Source organism: Stenella coeruleoalba, assembly GCF_951394435.1.
Source record: "Stenella coeruleoalba genome assembly, chromosome: 21".
In the NCBI taxonomy this organism is placed as follows: domain Eukaryota; kingdom Metazoa; phylum Chordata; class Mammalia; order Artiodactyla; family Delphinidae; genus Stenella; species Stenella coeruleoalba.
The window spans coordinates 10,860,003-10,873,665 of NC_137167.1; the positions used below are offsets into that span (position 1 = coordinate 10,860,003).

General features: G+C 36.9%; 1 protein-coding gene across 3 annotated transcripts in view; it reads left to right on the forward strand.

Annotated features, from left to right (window-relative positions):
* FUT10 (fucosyltransferase 10) overlaps nt 1-13,169 on the forward strand; it is a 267,866-nt gene extending 254,697 nt beyond the window's left edge. For 2 of the 3 annotated variants that reach the window (XR_013825467.1, XR_013825468.1), the window contains one exon: nt 731-1,659. The gene's annotated coding sequence lies outside the window, so the exon portion shown is untranslated. Of the gene's footprint in view, nt 1-730; nt 1,660-13,101 lie in introns of those variants that run through there. The other variant, XR_013825466.1, reaches the window with a different exon arrangement.
* Nucleotides 13,170-13,663: the final 494 nt, after the last annotated feature.

Consider the following 13,663-nt stretch of genomic DNA (forward strand, 5'->3'; position numbering starts at 1 on the left):
TATTTTATTTACTTGGGGGGAGGGTGCTTTATTTTAAATGAAGGAAATTCCTTGAGTCATTTATTCAAAATTCCGTTATCACTTCTGTTGCAGGTTTTAATAATGATACATACATATAGGTTAATGATGCCTTTTTTTTCTACCACTGACATGCCAACATTGTTTTTCCTTGTCTTTCACATCAAATATTATATGCAAGCAAGCTTCATAATTTCAACAATAAATATAGAGAAAAAATAACTATCATGGAATTTAAGATATATAATGGTCCAGTATATATACATACACATACATGGATGTTTATGTACATGCAATTCTTCTTTTAATAAAAATCTATGACCTCAATACATACCACAGTTAAAAGGAGAACCACTGTGACTGAATTGGGAGTAAAGCCTTTTGAACTCCTTCTTCCCTCATTTCTGGTGGAGGTCACTGAGACACCACCCAAGTTTGAAAACAAATGATGTAGTCCATGTCCTTTCCACTTTTTATACATGAGGAAACTGAGGCCCGAACATGTTAAAATACTTGGCCCCATCACAGTCACTCACTCACCCACCTAGACTGGGACCTCACCCCGAGTTCAGCGATAGGACGATGGCAAACCCTTTCTTTCTGAATATCCAAAGTACTGCCTTGTAGTCACCACTGTGCTACTGATTTGGGTCTGTGACCTTGAACACACCCGTTGACCTCATTGGACTGATGTTTTCTTGTCCTAATACAGGAAAGATGATAGGAAATATTAAAACAGGAAAAGGAAGAGCAGGTCTTCTACAGGACAGTTTTATTTCTACAAAATGACTTCAGGTGAAATCCTCCAGACATCACCAAAGGCTTCAACTACAGAAAATGAAATGAAACAAAAGCACTAATACGAACTTCAAAGAAAGCAAACAGTAAGAGAGATCCACTGGTACACTGGGTATCTACAATGGCATATTTCTTAAATACAACATGGAACATTTGCAGTAGAACAATGTGTGTTTCACTACTGCAATCCTTTTCTAAAATTTCCATGGTAGTGCCTCTAACAGGAGAGAAATGGGAATGTATTAGCCCTTCTTTTTTTTTACTTTACTTTATTTATTTATTTTTTATACAGCAGGTTCTTATTAGTTATCAGTTTTATACCTATTGGTGTATACATGTCAATCCCAATCTCCCAGTTCATCCCACCACCAGAACCACTGCCCCTGCCGCTTTCCCCCCTTGGTGTCCATACGTTTGTTCTCTATGTCTTGTCTCTGTTTCTGCCTTGCACACTGGTTCATCTGCAGCATTTTTCTAGACTCCACATATATGCATTAATATACGGTATTTGTCTTCCTCTGTCTGGCTTACTTCCCCCATAGGACAGTCTCTAGATCCATCTGCATCTCTGCAAATGACCCAGTCTCGTTCCTCCTTATTAGCCCTTCTTACTCTAACACCAGCTGAATTTATAAGCCGACTATATTCTCATACTTTATGTATAAATATGTAATCTTTAGCATCTCATTTCTCAATTTTGCCTTTACTTTTGTAAGTAAAATTATGAATTAACTTTAATAAAAAATAATGTGTCTCTACTTAGCTATACTGCTAAGTTTTACAGCAGGACCATAGGGAGGGGAAGAGGAGGAATAAAGACACAGATAATTCTACAATAACTTTTCATTATATGGTTAAGGATACACATGGAGCCCAGAAGATGGTACAAACATTTTCTCCATGATTCACCTTTCAGATCATGTTAATTTCACCCAAGGTGAGCATAGATGAATCCTTCTTTTCTGTTCTCCTTCGATCTCATGGATTACTATATGCTGATAGGCATTAATAAATATTTTCTGAGGAATTTTAGAATTTTAAAATTAATATCCTTTTATACCCAAATATTTTTGTCATAAAACTTTTATCATGACCTATATAGACAAATAAACATCTAGAGAAATATAGGTTAGATGCACATTAATACATGAATTCGATTTTGCAAACTATTATATGTTCTTTAAAAGGTTTTGTCTATTGTTAATAAGTAGAAAAATATACAGTGTAAATGCATACACAAAAACTTAAGTAATGATTACATATTAAGAGCAAGACTTTTGCACAAAGAAATATATTTCTACTTGGTTGAATCAGAGAGTAAAAGGAAAAAAAAGAGGCCGGTGGGGTTAAAATGTGCTGAAGGTGGCTTCTGCTAGTTCTTAAGAGTGAGTTGTACACATACCTTCACATCTCTTCCAAGCTCCTCATTCAATGACATCATGTTGGTAGTTTGAATCAGCCTAGGTGGGAGGATTTACACCGCAGGATTCAGCAAACATTCCAAATCAGGATTTGTTCAACCAGTTCTGGAGCACTGATCATTAAATAGTAATCAACACATCACTGTCTAAGACCCTGAAGAACCTAAAGAGGACCTTCACAAGCGTTCATCTGTTATCAAGACTCCTTAATTTATATCATGTACAGATTGTCTTACTTCACTACTTTTCTTTCCTTCCAGTTGTTTGGGTTTACACATTTAGATGTATTTGCAGCAAATTTAATAGCTAATATGCTGCCTTAAAAATTGTATTGTGCTATATTAAATACCAGAATGTTCCAAGAAAACTAGTCATATTATACAGGTTAGGAGAAAATAAATAATAAATACTTGCATAAAGATGAGAATTGAGTTGCAGTAACATCAGCAAGATGGCTGAGTAGGAAGCCCTGGACCCTCCTTTCTCCCATAAACACAATTCAGCAATAGCTTATGGACAGATTTCCTTGGTGAGAAATCAGAAAATGTAAATTGTGACAACAGTAACATAAAGTGTGTGTGTTGGGGGGAGGAGTCATTAAAGTTTAGAAGTTTTGCATGTGATTGAACTTAAGTTGTTATCAGCTTAAAATAAACTGTAATAGCTATGAGATATTTTATATAAGCCCCCCCATACACATACAAAATACCTATATAGAAGTTGCAGAAAAGAAAAAAGAATCAAAACATATCAATACAAAAAAATGACAAAACCAAAAAGAAGACAAGAGGAGAGACAGAAAAAAAGAACAACAAGACTAACAGAAAACAACTAACAAAATGGCAGTTGTATATCCTTTCCTATCAATAACTACTTTAAAGTAAATGAGTTAAAAGTTCCATCAAAATATATAGAGTGGCTGAATGGCTAAAAAAATAAGACCCAAGAATATGCGGACTACGAGAACATCACTTTAGATTTAAGGACACACACTAACTGACAGTGAAGGCATGAAAAAAGATATTCCATGCAAACGGTAACCAAAAGAGTGTGTAGGTGGCTATACTTATATCAGACAAAGGAGACTTTAAGTTAAAAACTGTTGCAAGAGACAAAGAAGGACATTTTATAATGATAAAAGTGTCAATCCACCAGGAAGCCATAACAATTATAAATGTAAATGCATCTAACATAAGAACATCTAAATATATAAAGCAAATGCTGACGGAACTGAAGGGAGAAATAGAGAGCAATAAAATAATAACAGACTTCAATACCCCACTTTCAATAATGAACAGAACACCCAGAACAGGAAACAGAGGACTCAAATAACACTATAGACCAAATGAACCTAACAGACATGTACAGATGTACAGAACATCCCACCCAGCAGCAGGGGAGTACACATTCTTCTTAAGTGCACGTGGATCTTTCTCCAGGATAGATCACATGTTAGGTCACAAAACAAGTCTTAACAAATTTAAAAAGGTTGAAATCATACTAAGTATGTTTTCTGACCATAACGGTATGAAACTAGAAATCAGTAACAGAAGGACCATTGGAAAATTCACAAATATGTAGAAATTAAACAATGCACTGTTGAACAGCCATTAGATCAAAGAAGAAATCAAAAGGAAATTAGAAAATACCTTGAGACAAACAAAAACAAAAGCACAACATACCAAAACTTGTGTGACGCAGCAAAAGCAGTACTAAGAGGGAAGTTCAAATGCCTGCATTAAAAAAGAGGAATGATCTCAAATAAACAACCTAACTTTACAACTCAAGGAACTAGGAAAAGAACAAACTAGGCCCAAAGTTAGTAAAAGGAAAGAAATAACAAAGATTAGAGCAGAAATAAATAAAATAGAAAATAGAAAAACAATAGGAAAAAAACAATGAAATTGAGTTTTAAGTAAACAAAATTGACAAACCCTGAGTTAGACTAAGAAAAAAAGAGAAGACTCAAATAAATAAAATTGGTAATAAAAGAAGAGACATTACAACCAACCCAAAAAGAAAAGGTGTAAGAGACTACTATGAACAATTGTATACCAACAAACTGGATAACCCAGAAAAAAATGGATAAATTCTTAGAAACATACAACCTACCAAGACAAAATCATAAAGAAATAGAAAGACTGAACTTACTTATAACTAGTAGGAGATTGAATCAGTAATCAAAAACCTCCCAACAAAGAAAAGCCCAGGACCAGATAGTTTCACTGGTGAATTCTACCAAACATTTAAAGAACTAACACCAGTTCTTCTCAAACTCGTTCAGAAATATGAAGAAGAGGGAACGCTTCCAAACTCATTTTATGAGGCTAGCATTACCCGCAAGCCAGACAAAGACACCACAAGAAAAGAGAACTACAGGTCATCCTTGATGAATAGATAGATAGATAGATAGATAGATAGATAGATAGATATAGATGCAATAATCCTTAACAAAATATTAGCAAACTAAATTTAACAGCACATTAAAAAGATCATACACCATGACCAAGAGGGATTTATCCCTGGGATCCAAGGATGTTTCAACCTATGAAAGTCAATTAATATGCTATACCACATTAACAGAATAAAGCATATGATTGTGTCAATAGATGCAGAAAACACATTTGACAAAATTCAACACCCTTTTATGATAAAACTGCTCAACAAACAACAAAGAAATTACCTCAACATAATAAAGACCATAAATGAAAAGTCCACAGCTAACATTATACTCCACAGTAAAAGACAAAGTTTTTTCTCTAAGATCAAGAAGGCAAGTATATCTACTCTACAGGTACCACAGCAATTAGGCAAAAAAAAAGAAAGGAAGGAAGGAAGGAAGGAAGGGAGGGAGGGAGGGAGGGAGGGAAGGAGGGAGGGAAGGGAAGGAATCCAAATTGGAAAGGAAGAAGTAAAATTGTTCCTGTTTGTAGACAGCATGATCTTATATATAGAAAACCCTAAAGACTCCATAAGAAAAAGCTATTAGAAGTAATAAATGAATTCAGTAGAGTTACAGGATCCAAAATCAACATACAAAAATCAGTTGTGTTTCTGTACGCTAACAACGAACTATCTGAAAAGGAACTTAGGAAAACAATCCCATTTACAATAGTGGAACCTTATATTACTTATACTTCATGTTTTATTTTTTTAGTGGCTGTTCTGGGATTTCCAATATACATCCTTAAGTTATCAGAGGCTGCTTTCAAAAACTATGCAACTTTGCATACAGTGTAACAACTTATAATGGTATACTTTTTCTTTCCTCCCTCAAATCTTTGTGCTATCTTTGTTATACATGTTACTTCTATATATGTTATAAACTCCACAGTGCATAATACATTGCTACTACTTTTGCTTTAGACAATTATCTTTTAAAATGGTTAAAAGTAAAGAAACATGTCTTCTATATTTATCTTCCTTTTTACCGTATCTAGATATCTTTACTTCTTTGTGTAGAACCACATTTCCATCTGGTATCATATTCCTTCAAACTAGAAAGCTTCCTTAAACATCCCTTGCAGTGCAAGTCTTTGGCAATGAATTCTCGTAGCTTTTGTTTGTCTGAAGAAGTCTTTATTTTATTCATTTAAAAAAGATATATTCATTGGGTAGAGAATCTGGGTTGACAATTTTTTTCTTTAAATACTCTGAAGATGTCACTCTACCATTTTCTGGTTTGCATAGTTTCTGAAGGGAATTCTGCTGATACGTATGTTTCACTCTCACTGCCTTCAAGATTTCCTCTCTATCCTTGATTTTCAGCATTTTTACTGTGACATGTTCTGGTTCTGGTGGTTTTTGTTTGTTTGTTTTTAAATTCTCTGGAATACTTGGATCTGTTCGTTTTCTTTCATTAAATTTGGAAAATTCTGTGAATTCGTTTCGACAACACGTGGAAACCAGCAAGAGAACCTTGAATTGCAATGGATTGAAACAAAGTAGAAGTTTGTTTCTCTCTCATAAAAAGAGTCAGAATGTAGGCAGTCCAGAACTTTCACAGCAGGTGGATCATCATCAAGGGCCAAATTATTTTTAGTTTTTGTTTTACAACATTTTTACGGTGCCTTAGGGTCTAACATGGGTGCCTGAGCCTCAGTCATTATTTCAGCATTCCAGCCAGCAGAAAAAAGAAAAAAAAAATGGGAGAAGGGAGAAGAATGTCCCCTCCCTTTAAAGACACCTAAGAAACTTCTTGGAAGTCTCATCTGATAATTCTGCTTATGTCTCTTGGCTAGAACTTAGTCACATTGCCCACACTGAACACAAGGAAGACTGAGAAATATACTTTTTATTCTGGATGGCCATCTAGCCAGCTAAAACTCAAGAGGTCTCTAAGAAAATAATAAGGAATATATAGTAAGGTAGGAGGCGGGTAGCAGTCTTTTCCACAGCTGTGCATGAAAGCCATGTCCTTAGCCTTTAAAAACTACAGATAGCTGGTGTTTCAATTACCTATTGCTGTGTAACGACCACTCCAAAACATAGTGGTTAAAAATAACAATATTATCTTATTTCTCATAATTCTGTGCTTGGCTAGGCTCAGTTGGACGGTTTTCCTCATCTACATGGTGTCTGCTGAGGATCACACATGAGGCTGATTTCAGAGGGGAGCTTGGCCAGCACTGGAATATAAAAGACAGCCTTGCCCATGTGTCTGGGGTCTTGGTAGGGAAAACTGGGATGTCCACAAGGCTGCAATATCTCCTTCTTTCTCCATCAGGAGAGCCAGGTCTCTCTACATGGTGGTGAAAAAGGCTCTAAGAAAGTAGGTATAAGATGCCAAGTGTCTGAAAGCCTAGGTCCAGAGCTGTCATGATGGTACTTCTATCGTATTCTATTGGTCAAAGCAAGTCACAAGATTATCCCAGATACAAGAGCAGGAGAAAGAGACTCCGCCTTTGTATCGTAGGTGAGGCAAGTGCACAGAATGAGAGGACGAATTGCTGGTGGCCATCTTTGGACTCAGATCACTACTTCACTTAGAGATTCTCCATAGGCTAGGAGTTTGCTGAAGTTGTCTGTTCTTAGAATGAAAGGAAGAGAGGAAACTCATAGGTGGTTGGGTTTATGCACAAGAGTAAGAATCACTGGCTCACTCTGGTATCACTGCCAGAATCCCAGCAGACAAGATCTTGGAAGCGGCACAAAGAAGTACACATAATTTCTACATAGAGAAGCTCCTAAAGCAACGAAATTACTCTCAGACAGTGTTGTCAGCAGTTTAGACTGGTATAACCTTTCTAGGTAATAGAAAGGTTAGAAAAATGTGTGTCCCATTGACTCAGTAATCCCAATTTTAAAGACTCTATCTTAAGCACATATTTTAACAAGTGTGAACAAAGATGTGTAATGCAGTGTTTTGTATATGGATGCAAACCTGGAAATAATTGAATATTTATTAGAAAGGGGAGATTTATTTAGAGGGTTAATAGAATGCACTGCAGTTTTAAAAAATAATAAAGTGTGAAAAGTCTTCACCATATCTGAAGTAAAAGCAGCCTAAAAAGGAGACTATAAAATTGTATGTGTATAAATTGTATATAATTTTATTTTCTTTTGCAAAATTATGCATAAGAAAATGTCTGGAAAAATATACATTAACAGTGGTCATATTATGGTTCCTATTACTTTTTCTCAGTTGTATTTTCTAAACAAAAAGTTTTTTACGATAAACAAGCATTATTAATGTACTAAAATAATATTATATACAATATTAGATACTAAAGCAGCTGCATAGTGTCCAGTTGGCTTGGTTTATGTTTTCCAAACATAACCATGTGAGTAACTTTATGTGGGTTCTTTTTGTTCTTCCCAAGGAACAGAGAATTATATTCAAACATTCCCTTTCTGTACATAATTTTAATTTGTGAGCCCTGCCATCTGTGTGAGGCTTGTTGCATCACTCCTTACTAGAGGTTATTGTTCAGGCTTTCCCACTTTGGAATAATTACAACAGAATAACCTTGAAGTTATCACCTCTAATAGCAAAAGAAAGCAAGGTCCTGAGAACCTGACTATCTTCTAAACCAGCATAGAAAGCCAGAGAATCAGAAGGAATGAGAATCAGGGTGTAAAGATTTATTAGGCTAAAACATCATTTCAAAAGGTCAAAATTCCACATTATTTCATTAGGTTTGAAGTAACTCATGAAGGCCTTCCCACTTATCACGTGCCCAGTTTAGGAAGGTTGTTAAATGAAATAGGAGGCATGTCCCCTGGAGAAAGAGAGAGAGAGAGAGAGAGAGAAAGGGAGAACACAGACACAGAAGAAAGCCACCAGGAGCCCTTACAAAGCAACCCACCCACAGACACTGACACGAGGGTCCCAAGCAAGCAGAGTTTACAGAGAGCTCATTTGTAATCTTCCAGACTCAATCCAATTTCTGATCTTCTTAAAATTCTCTCTAACCTCTGCAAATCGAACATCATCATTGTTATACTCCTGTCTTCTTAATGTAAGGGCTGGCTATCTATTTGATACCATCTAAATATTACTTTGAATCTGAATTGGTATCTTCAGTATTCTGCTTTGGGTTGTTACATTTTTTTCAGTTTTATTATAAAATCACTTCATATTAAAATTTACATAAGTAACATTCAAATATATTTTCATCAAAATGCAAAATAATAAAGGTTAACATTGTTGAGCACTTACTCTATGTCAGGCATTTAAAAAAATTTACATGTACTTCTTCAATTCTTGAAACAACTCTATGAGGTAGCTTATGTTATTATCTTCATTTTGCTTAAGGAAAGCAGGGTACACAGAGGTGAAGTAATTTGCCCAGAATGTCTCCAGAGCTAGAACTCTTAAGCTCTATATTATACTATTTCTCATTAATATAAGATAACATGGAATAAAAATGGGAATGGTACCTGCACAATTATGTGAGACAGCCCTGCCTCTGTTACTCTCTGGTCATTTGTCTTTCCAGAGATTTATCTATTCATTTGCATGTTCATTTACATGTATGAGTACCAAGTATGAGTCTCACTCCATAAACTATGCATGTACAATGTAATTTTTCTATAACTGAACTTAATTGGTCTAATTTTTCTTACGGCACAAACGTATTCTTTTTTAATTCCATGTCTCCTTGACACTTTTTCCTGGATTGTCTGTAGGTTCTTCAGGGAATGCCAGGTACTACATTATGGGGAAGCATCGGGGGTCTCCATCCTGAGACATCCATAGTTCCATCTGATCCTTATTCAGAAGGATCACTGTCAGTGACAGAGAGGCCTCTCCAGATCTGTGTCTTTCTTAGCTATACCTGCATCCCGCAAAAGCAGATTTAAAATTATCCCACTGTTCCCAAACTCCCCTTGGGCTGCAGTAGGAAACCAGGTGGGGCTGCAGAAGGCCCTTCACCACCCAAGCACTGCTCCTCAAGTGCTTCTGAATCCTCTTGCAGCAGGGGGAGTTCTGGGGCCTTGTCTTAGAACCCTTACCTGGGAAGGTCCATGGAGAGCAGTCCAGGGTCACTGGCACTGGATTCCTCAAATGTTGCTAGAGCTTCTATTATTTCTCTTCTCCTCTCCCCTTCCTCTCTGGCATGGTGAGAGGCTCTGTCTCAATGGATATGTAACTCGTTTACCTTATTTCTTTGATGCTTTTATTCTCCCACTTCAGGGAAAAAAATTGCTCTGATTGTATTTTTCCAAATCCTCGAAACTCAAAAGCCAAGATTTAGAAAACAGTTATAAGGTTTCACTATTATATGTGAGGACCATGATAGGATTCTTTTATGTAATCTTTATCAAGCTATGGTGGCATCCTTTTACTATCTATTGGGACTTCTACTATTATCAAGAGTGGGAGTTGAATTGTATCAAATGCTTTCTAAGCATCTATTGAGATAACCATATATTTTTCCTTATATACATTCTAAAGTAGTAAGTCACATTAATAGATAAGCATATATTCAGTCTTCTGCATTTCTGAGAAAAGGTCTCCTTTGTCCTGAATTATCAGCCTTTTTCATGTGCTGGTGGCTCGAGTCACTGAGATTTTGAAAACCCGTGATTGAGTTTGAGCATTTTGTAGGCGCCTGGCTCTGATCAAGTCACTTAATGTTCATTAACTTTAGTTCCCTCAAGTGCAATATAAGTACTTCCATCCTAGTCACAAAGTAGGTGTTAGGATTAGGTAAAATTGTAAAATTCTTATACAGTAAAAAAAAAAAAAAATATTGTACAGATATCATTTATTACTTCAGGTATTCAAGAGAACTGAGTGATTATACTTGTATCCTTACCTAGCATGCCGTTAATGAGGATGCACTAGTGCATTGAATTACCACTTCGTGCAGCTCTCCTTTTTTCTAGTGGCAGTGGCTCCACGCACCAAATGGGTTAGGAGCCCAAGGCACACAGGATGATAAGTTAATTTTCCCTAAAACTGCATCAATGTTAGAAATGCTGTCATGGCTTCGTGTGAGGGTCCAGGGATACCGACCAATAGTTCTTGGTTAGTAGCTGGAGCTACTTCTTCAAGAATAACGACCGTATTTTGATGGGTAGAAAGAAAATGGCCCGTGGGATGATATTTTGAACGTTGACCACTAGATGGCATTATGAGCCTATCAGAATTGTTTTAATGAGGCATTTATTTACCAGTTAAATACTAATTAGTTAAAGAAAGATATTAGTAAATGGAAGTTAGTGATAATAACAGCACTATCTTTGAGAAAGCTGTTTGTCCTCCTTGTCTGAATATCAGCTAAAGGTAGCAATAATATCTAGAGACAATGTTATTTAGCCCTCATTTCAAAACAATCACCTCCATAAGGAAAATAATTACACTAAAGCAAATGGAAAGGATACACTCTTAGAAACAAAAAGTCAGTGAGAAATTCTATCAAAAAAAAACCAAACATATTTTTGTTCTCAACTGAATTGCCTAAACACTTTGTGAGATAAATGAATTCCAAAAGAGTTTAGATAACTTGGCTTCAAAAGGAAGTGGGTAGGATGACAATGAGGAAATAATTTTAGGTTTAACTCAGAGAGGGCTGCTTCTCCTGTCATCTCTTTGGGGTTGCTTTTGGCAACGGAACACTTAGATGGATGGAATTTAGGTAGTAATAAGAACAAATATTCGAATGATTATTAATTCTTATTTTAATTCATATTAACTATCATGACAGGAAGTAACTGAACTTAAAGCTAGGACTTCTTTGTTGGGGACACTCATAGTAGCATTTACTGACGCTAAACAAACACTGGCTTTTCTGGTTTATTCTGCTTTCCTATCATCTCATTTATCCCCTCCATGCATCTCCACTTCCTCCAGTACACCTTCACAGGTTTCCCCAGCTATCAGAAAGTAGAGTTCCTATGGACCCTTTCACGAGCCACGATGCTGTAAAGCAAAGAAGCAACTACCTTTGGACACATCTTGCTAATGGAGGCACAAAATAAATGGAGATAAAGCACAGATGCTCACAGACACAGTTCAAAGCTATGGCGGCCGCTTGCTGAGATCCTGAGTGTGGTTCTGGGGAAGGAGCTTGACGGGGCCATTCTCCCTATTCTGGGTGCACAGATGCCTCTACTAAGTCTCAATGCAAAACAAACGCTGGGGTCTTCCCTGGTGGCACAGTAGTTGAGAATCCGCCTGCCAATGCAGGGGACACGTAGGTTCGATCCTTGGTCCAGGAAGATCCCACGTGCCACAGAGCAACTAAGCCCATGCGCCACAACTACTGAGCCTGCACGACACAACTACTGAAGCCCATGCGCCTAGAGCCCATGCTCCGCAACAAGAGAAGCCACCGCAATAAGAGCTCTGAAATTATTCTGGAATTTCAGGGGGTTTTGTTTGTTTTTTCGTTTTTGTTTTTTAAGTACAGCCCACAACGAAGAGTAGCCCCCGCTTGCCACAAGTAGAGAAAGCCCACAGTAGAGAAAGCCCAGCAAGGAAGACCCAATGCAGCCAAAAATTTAAAAAAATTAATTTAAAAAAACCCCAAAAAGCAAACGCTGAATGCTATTTTTGCTTTTTACCTTTTATCATAAAAGCGAAAATCCTCTTCAGATTTCTTTCTGTTAGATAAAATAGGTACTAATGCAGGTTTTTCGTAAAAGCAAAGTGGCTTAGAGAGAACTTTTGAAAATTGGAGGATACCTGCACTCACTCTCATAGTATTTTAAAGAACGAAACACCTCTCTCTCTCTTTAATCTCTTGAGAAAGAAAGAACACTCCCAAGTTGGCAGCTCACACTGCTCAGAGTGAAATACAGTGGTCTGTGGGTGCCGGAATCATGCCTGGAAATACTGTCCCCAATACACACATGTATAACATCAGCTGTAAGTACAGCTTGTGTCTGGTCCTCAGTCCTACTTGGAATGTTTGAGATGATTGCCTACTAGGGATCTCTTTACAACTATGAAATAGTAGGCTTTTCATCAACAATTATTTCATAATTTATATACATAGATAGGCTTGATAAGGAAGAGACCAATTTCTAATGGCCAGGGAGTTTTAGGAAAGAAGAAGAAGAAATACTCCCAAAGACTTACTAGTGCATAGTAATCCAATATCTAGAGCTGAGATCTGACAGAAAAGTTCATAGATGTCAAGGATTCTAAGAAAATATGTTTACACAGTTTTCTTGGGTCACATTTTTGGCTTCAAACTTTATTTCACGGTTTTCAGGGATTCTGTCTTCACAGTGAATCAGTAAATGGTCAACATTTAAGACACGCCACTCTTCTGAAATCAATCAAAGTTCAAGTAGAACATTCTTAGTCAAGTGTTGAGTCATGCTGACTAAGAGGCAATGGTGCAGGGAGGTGGGAGAGAGGATTGAGGCCCTCACAGAAGTCACTTGATTAACAATAGCTTCATTCTAGGACTGGAGAGCTCTCTAGGTCCAGGAGTCAGAGTTCCTAACCAATGGGAGAGACAGAAGGTTGAACAGCCCCCTTTATTTCAGTGGGAGAAAAATCTCTGGAATGTTATTTGCATAACTGTGACCTCAATTCAATACAACATGTCCAAGCAGGTAAGACAGAATCCACTATACTGGAGGTCGAAGTCTCAAGGGTATACTTTTAACATTTCCATTACAGAAATTCTTATCATGGAATAATGTTCTCATCTACACAAGGTGAGACTATAAGGTAATGTGATTCATTTAACAAAACAACAAGCATAACAGAATGCATGCAATGAGATGAATGTGGGCTCTTGTCTTTGGAGAATAGATTTGAATTTTGGAAACAGCCAAAATGTCAGTAGCTTGGAGGTAGGGCAAGGGAGAACTCTTAAAAAGCTGAATAATTGGGAAGATTGAAGCTGCAGTGCGCAATCTCTTTTTTCAAACAGGAGCTTCTTTTGGTTTTCACAAAGACCTTCCCTGCCTGAGGTAAGGTAGCTTGAGACAGAGAGCAGTTATTTGTGATATGGTCATGT